Source organism: Conger conger, chromosome 17 (assembly GCF_963514075.1).
Source record: "Conger conger chromosome 17, fConCon1.1, whole genome shotgun sequence".
Lineage (NCBI taxonomy): Eukaryota > Metazoa > Chordata > Actinopteri > Anguilliformes > Congridae > Conger > Conger conger.
Genome location: NC_083776.1, coordinates 752,330 through 760,076, shown reverse-complemented (window position 1 = coordinate 760,076; position 7,747 = coordinate 752,330). Strand labels below are relative to the sequence as shown.

Genomic DNA, 7,747 nt, shown 5'->3' with positions numbered 1-7,747 from the left:
CACACACACACACACACACACAGCACACTCTCACATACACACACACACACACACACAAACCTCATAACACGCCCGCGCACACACAGAATTCACGTTCCGGTCTGCAGTATTAGTAAATGTGCTTTGCCCGCGGTGCGTGTGTGTTGGGCATGTTTCCCGAACCCCGGTGAACCCGCCCGGCGTCCCCTTTAACCCGAATAACGGCCGAAGGCTTTACCCCGCTCTGGAATGAGCCGCCCGCAGCGCCACCCAAATGAAAGCAGCGATTGTGAGCGGCCGCCGGTCCAGAGCGGACTGTGTGAATGTAGGGGGTGTAGAAAGAGCAGCTTTCTCCTTTTGGGAGGGGGGCGGGGGGCAGCTTTCTCCTTTTTGGATGGAGGGGGGGGGGGGGGGGGGGTTATTCTCCTCAGCGTCCCTTTCATCAAAATTCGGGGCACACGGATTGGGTTGCAGAAACTGCACCACCTCATTGACGGGGCCGGCCCTGCTTTCGGTGTGTTCCTGAGGAACGGGCCCCCTGGTCTGAATGGGGCCGACTGCTCTTACTGCAGCCAGAGTTACAGGCTGACTGTTCACTGTGTGTGTGTGTGTGTGTGTGTGTGTGTGTGTGTGTGTGTGTGTGTGTGAGTGTGTGTGTGTGTGTGTGTGTGTGTGACTGTTCGCTGTGTGTCTGTGTGTGTGTGAGTGTATGTGTGTGACTGTTTGCTGTGTGTGTGTGTGTGTGTGTGTGTGACTGTTCGCTGTGTGTGTGTGTGTGTGTGTGTGTGTGTGTGTGTGTGACTGTTTGCTGTGTGTGTGTGTGTGTGACTGTTCGCTGTGTGTGTGTGTGTGTATGTGTGTGACTGTTCGGTGTGTGTGTGTGTGTGTATGTGTGTGACTGTTCGCTGTGTGTGTGTGTGTGTGTGCATGCGTGCATGTATGTGTATGTGACTGTGAGTGTGTGTGTTTGTGTGTGTATTTGTGTGTGACTGTGTGTGTGACTGTTCGCTGTGTGTGTTTGACTGTGAGTGCGAGTGTGTGTGAGTGTATGTATGTATGTCTGTGTGAGAGTGTGTGGTGTGAGTGAGTGTGTATGTGTGTGTAGGAATGTGTGAGAGGGTGAGTGTGTGTGTGTATGTATGACTGCGTGTTTGACTGTGTGAGTGTGTGTATGTGTGAGGGTGTGTGTGAGTGTGAGGGGGTGAGTGTGTGTGTGTGTGAGTGTGTTAGTGTGTGAGTGTGTAAGGGGGTGAGTGTGTGTGTGTGTGAGTGTGTATGAATGTGTGAGGGGGTGAGTGTGTGTGTGTGTGTGTGAGTGTGTATGAATGTGTAAGGGGTGAGTGTGAGTGTGTGTGAGTGTGTATGAATGTGTGAGGGGGTGAGTGTGAGAGTGTGTGTGAGTGTGTATGAATGTGTAAGGGGGTGAGTGTGAGTGTGTGTGAGTGTGTATGAATGTGTGAGGGGGTGAGTGTGTGAGTGTGTGTGAGTGTGTTAGTGTGTGAGTGTATGATTTGAGTGTGTGAATGTGTAAGGGGGTGAGTGTGTGTGTGTGTGTGTGAGTGTGTATGAATGTGTGAGGGGGTGAGTGTGTGAGTGTGTGTATGTGTCTGGTCATTTTCTTCTGTATTTTCCATCAACACATATCGTGTGTAATTTGGCCTTTGTCCTTTGCTGTGCAGAAGTGACTGTTCTGTGTTACTTGACTCTGTATCATATAAATAATGCTGCACCTTAATATATTTGGGTATATATATATATATATATATATATATATATATATATATATATATATTGGGTGTCATGTAAACCTGAGAAATGGTCCTTCAGGCACAGTGTTAACTCATTAAATCCAGCGAAACTGACTTCAAATATCTGCACTTCCCTATTCACTTACTCTCCTTTATCTAGGTCAGGAAAGCTAACCGTGTAATCTTAAGAAACAAGCTTTGTGGTGCCAATAAAATTCATTGGAGATGATTAGTTTGAGAGCCAGTTTGGGGATTTGACCAGAAAAACAAGTAACAATTCCCAGCCAATTTACAAAACCAAAGCTCAATAAATGAGTTAGAACATTATGATGGAACGTTTTGGGAGCACAAAATACCAGAACATGAAATTCAACTTAGAAATGTTATTTTTATGAATAAATTCCATTTTAATTTATGTATTAAGTTTACTGAACAGAAATTGAATTGATCCCAGCCCTGGTTACCAGCTTTATGAATTTGAAGTTTCTGGGATCTTTAGTGTCACAGTGGGCAGTGGGGTTTGGGACTTCCTGCTGGACAGACTGTTGTCCATTGACCCAGGAAGTAGATTCAGCAGCAGCCTGGATTCTGTTCCATTCAGGTGACCCTGCCTATCTTGTTTTGAGTCAAGTTGTTGGAAGGCTACACTCTCAGAAATGAAGTGACAGTGGAGGTACATTTCTGTTCTTCAAGGATTTCCCGAAAATGTTCCAAATGTACCCTGGAAGTACAGCAATGTTCTCTTTCGGTACAAATAAGTATATTTTCCAAGAAAAAAAAAAGGTACAAATTAATGAAATATTGGTGGCTAGGGGTACAATTTCATGTGCCTATAGGGTACCGTCCCAGCGACAAGCATTTCTATGTTTTTGTACCTTTATTTCTGAGACTGAACCTTTGTCTTAAAGGACTGTGTACACTGGTTCCATCCAGTCCTGTGAGTCCAGGTGTTCTCCATGCCGGGAAATATCCCCTCCCATCCCAGCTCCCAGGAGATGGGAAGTCCACATAGACTGAGTTGGGAAAAACAGTAGAAAGGCTGCAGGCTTCGAAACAGCTGCATCTCCCTGATATGCAAATGGCTGCAGCAGAGGATTATGGGGAGGGTAGGCAGTTTGAAACGATATTGGTCTTCTCCTTCAACCAGGAACTTAACTCAGTGTCTTGCAGCTGTCTTGCCTCCTTCTATGCTTTGGAATAGCCACAGATCTATTGTGGCTGGTTTATATAAAACGTATATAACCTTTGACTGAGTTGACTTCGCACCACACCACTATTACAATAGAAAACCTGTCCGAACCCCGGGGAGATTCGCCGTAATTGTTGTATTGGAAAAGACTTAGTAAGGTTATTGGCCCCGGACTGAAAAGGATCACAGAATCTACGTTTCTACTTTTTCCATTGGGCGGCGGTAAGGGTACTTTTAGGCTGGTACTGCGCTGGCTAGCGGGCTCCTTGTTTGAAGCCGCATTCTCGTGAAGGGGAGGATGGAGGCGGTGTCAGGGGATCCGCGCGCATAGCGTTCAGCCTTCACAGGTGCCTGTATGGTCCAGCTTCACAACGAGAGCCTCTGTTTCTCTGCCATTTGAAATTAGGTAGTACTTCTATAGCCTAGCTGTCTGCTTTATTTTGATTTGGTTTTTTTTTTTTCCCTTCTCCACTCGGCACACAATGCTGGGTTTAAAACGCTTGTTGAAAAGCTGGCGACATTCTCTGCGGACTTTAGGACCACGGAGACAAATGTATAAGCAGCGAGGTTTGTGAGCGTTCACACAGCAGCAGAGAGGAGGAAAACCCCATCGGATCTGGTATTGCTGGATACTTGTGAAATATACATAGATATACTGTCTTCTCTACTGCGCGCCGTACCGAAGACCGCACATTTACGTTGGGGATGGTCGATGGTCGGTAACGCAGATCACGTTTTAGAGCGTCCATAATCAACAGTCATTGTCATAAAACGAGCGGACTTTGGTTTCTAATATTGCCCTTCAGTTTCTCTCCATCTTTTCCTGTTTTTATCATCTTTTAAGTGTTATTCTGTTTCCTCCCTCCCCTGGATCGCGTCTGTTGAAAGGAAACCGCACTACCAGGCAGAAAATATGCTTGTGTCTATTGGATTAAACCACCGTTTGGACAACTTGGTTATTGCGTGAATGGGATATTCGACTGAAATATCATTTTTCACCTGCACACGCAAGACGGGGGGAAACGTGCTATTTTTGCTGATCCGGCTTTGTGATGGTCATAGATTTTTTTATTGACTGACGGAATCGGACCATTTCGAAAGCTGGTTTGCAGGTAAGATAATTTCTTTCAGTGGAATGTCGCAGCTCCCCCCCCCCCCTCCTCCCCCGGCCGCCGTTTGATAAAGTTGGCGGTCCTTAATTAAATGGGTAGGCTACTTCGGTGATTGCGGTGACGCATTGATCCTCTGGATTTAGCCTCCACTGGCGGAATGTATGAAGTTGCTGCAGTTATGTAAAAGCTCACTGTAAATCAGCAGGGTCGTATTTTACTGTTTACCGGTTTAAATATCTGGGCCAGATGAATAGCTGGTGGAGCCTTGTGCCCGTCTGAAATGCCTTTCAAGTTCATCACTTGGCAGCAGTTTGTGTGGTGGAAGGAATCATCAGATGTCGTCCTTTCTATTGGTTACACCCAACACCAGAACCATTGTGGAATAATTATAAATCTAATTGTATATTTTGGTTTGAGACGACTTTAGTCCGACGATTATCATGAGTCATAACATGGTTGATTTTAAACGGTATAATTCAGCAGTTGTGAACACACTGCAGTAGTCTCATGATTGTAATATTATGGTTCCACCGTCGGTCCGATGGAATACAATCGTATATTTAAAGAAAGTATGAATAATTCTGGTCTTAGTGGGATATGGTCTGAGTCTCATTTATCCATGCCGTCAGACGACAATGCTGCACGATATTTGTTCAATTGTGTTAAACTGTTTCCCGACGAACAATGTCGGCTAAGTGTAACTTATATTAGCCGCAGACGATGTCCACTGGGTTTGAGAATTCAATAATAATATAGAAATGCACGTATAGCAAAATTGTAGATAATTACTTGTTGGTTGCATTTAATTGTTTTGTTGAAATGCCACACCGTGTGTGAGAGAGACAGAGGGAGAGAGCGAGAGCGAGAGAGAGCGAGCGAGAGAGAGACTCACTGACTATATAAAAAACAAAAAAACAAACAAAAAAACGTTAACATGTAAATCACTGTTGCGGGTGGCGTTATGTGTATGACTTTGACTAGTGTATGGCGCTGGATTGTTACGCGCTCGAGCCAAATGGCGCAGATGCCGTGATTTGCAAAGGAGATTTATTATTAATTGTGTTACTGATAGCACAAGGAACGTCATTGTGCACTGTGAAGTTCCACATAGAGCTGAAAAGATTGGCGCATGCTGCCTCAAGCTATAGGTGGTGGACTATATCCAAAATCACTGGTAGCCAGTTTTCTGTGAAGCGATGCCGTATCGATCCGGGTTCAAGCTTGTGCTCAAGCTGTTGCGGTTTATTCTATTACAAGTGTACAGGTGGCTTTTTACCCGCGTGATTGACGTTGAAATGGGTAAGCTGCTAACGAATTGCAGTCAAATTAAGTCCTCCTTGAGGAGAATTAAAGGTGCATATGCATCTGGCAGTGGTGAATGGGAAAAGGTTATTGTGAAATATGTGCGCGGTATTAATGAAGCTCCTATCAGTGCTGCCTTTCTAAAACAATTTCTCCCTGTCTCATGATTCCACTTCTGAACCACTCATCTATACATCCACAGTATCCACTTTACCATTCAAGTTATTTTGCGCCTGTCTAATATAGAGAGGAAGAACTCGTTAGGATAAATGTCTGTGTCCTGTGGGGGATTTCGAAGATTAAATCTGTAATAAACACGTTATCGATTTGAAATGTAAAAATGTAATGGCCATACTTTATTGGATATATCATGTAATTCCATTAAGACAAAGCTATATAATGCAGTTGAACAGACAGGAAAGCGCGTAGCCTATAGCGGCTTGGGCACAAATCAATGCTGACAAGGTGTTGCCATCGGCCACTTGGAGGTCAGCCACTGTGCCTCCCGTTTAGGCGTTTTAGATGTTACTGCCTGGCTGGTTAATCCGCACCCCCTTTGGTCATGGTGTCAATCACGAGCAAACTATTTTGCCATCTATTTTGCAATGATTTAATGTTTGAACGAACGATTGTAGTGTTAGTAATACTAACTCTACGGAAAATGTTCATTGAAGAACGGTGATTTAATAAACATCTCTATCTGTTAAAATGTGGCTACTATATAGGCTATTCGTTGGATAATTTTTGTTAAACAGTTTAGACCAAAACAATTAATTACGTAGCGCTGTGGATATGAAGTCGCAGTAGACAAACGGTAAATCACGGTTTGACCCGCAGTGCTGAACTGACAGCTCCTTCTCAAGCCGTGTCTCTGAAACCAGGGCCAGTCCACACCGCCCGTTCACGGACCAATGCAACAACCCCAATGGTCAGCACAGAGGACGAGTTAACCAATAATGCGAGATAATGTTCTTACCCGGGAATAACGGATGATTTATTGCTATAAATGGCCAAACAACCACGGTATACTCAGACATAGGCATTTTTATACGTTTTAAATCATTAACTGCTCAACCGGCACACAATGCGTCTGGCTTTTCACAACTTTACCGTTCCCCGCGAGAGAGTAGCTATTTTATGCAATTAAATCAGCTGTTTAATCGAGCTGGTAATGTATGGGCGAAATTATACTCCAAATGTAGTGGAGAAAGAGTTTGATATAGCGCGATATTCGTTTCCATCACATAGTCTACTGTAGCGAATCGCTGTCCATATTAGCTACCTCAGCATCCACACGGCGTTAATATAAGACCTTAGTTTAGAATGTAGTCAGTCCATTAGACGGAGACATGTAGCCTATTCAGACACTCTCGGCTATAAGGTGAAATCAGACGTCTAGTGCAGGTCCAATTTGGGGCCATTTGAAAATTTCAACGCGAGATTACTGCTCGTATTTGGTATATACTGTATCTCGTAGGTCTAATAGCTTTATCAGAGACGCAGTTTCGTTCAGTGAATTGCCCATTATTTCCCGTTTGTCCATTCCTGCGAAGCGGGCCACCAAATGTCTATAATCTATTTTTAGTTTTAGTTTTTAAGTGGAAAACTGTTTCTCACACTCCCTAGCATACCTGTTGTCGACAGTTCCCTTGTACACGATGCCAGGAAAATATGCATCTCACATCTGAGCGAAAATAATGTTAGGCTTTAACTGTAGCTGTTTCTGTCTAGAGTAGGCCAACATTCCATGAACGTTTTTTTCCCATCTTCCCAGTGGATGCATTAGCATTCAATTGTTTTATATGGCTTCTGGTGTGTATTAGGTGCTGTTAAAAAGCTATTATGTGACCATCGTAGATGAGCTCCTTCATACATACCCAGGGGCTCCATTACAGACCGATTTTATACATGAGGTTGGAATGTCAAGTGCCGGTATATTCATTTACTTGAATATGACATTTTGATGTCACTGCTTAATTAATATGGGTACGCCATTGCAGTTTCTGACCCGGTAATTCACGTGGGAATCGTTTGAGTGGCTTCGCTTTTACAGTATTTTGAGGGACTGAGCTTAATGGGCGCATACGGATTTGTAGAACAAGGTAGATAATTTTCAGGTGTGTGTATGCACACCGGCATGCGCGCTTTCATAAAATGCTGCGCCTCGGCGCATTTCGTTTCGCCCAAGAAACGCAACCTGGCGTACACACCATCAAAAGGCCACATTTCTAACTTTCCATAAATATCTGGCAACAATGCAGGGTGACGCTTGACGAAAAGCCATTTCGTTTGTACATTTATTTACATATTCGATTACTGCCACTGATTTTCTTTCGTTTTTTATGATGATGCAGACACTTGTCCCAGGCCCACTGGGGTGATTTCACAATCCTTTGAAACAATATCATTGGTGTTTG

At 44.1% G+C, this 7,747-nt stretch overlaps 1 protein-coding gene across 3 annotated transcripts in view; it reads left to right on the top strand.

Moving 5' to 3' along the window:
- Positions 1 to 3,940: 3,940 nt before the first annotated feature.
- The window catches only part of LOC133116730 (interleukin-1 receptor accessory protein-like 1), a 343,914-nt gene continuing 340,107 nt past the window's right edge, over positions 3,941 to 7,747 (top strand). For all 3 annotated transcript variants that reach the window (XM_061226631.1, XM_061226630.1, XM_061226629.1), the window contains exon 1: positions 3,941 to 4,028. The gene's annotated coding sequence lies outside the window, so the exon portion shown is untranslated. The remainder of the gene's footprint in view (positions 4,029 to 7,747) is intronic.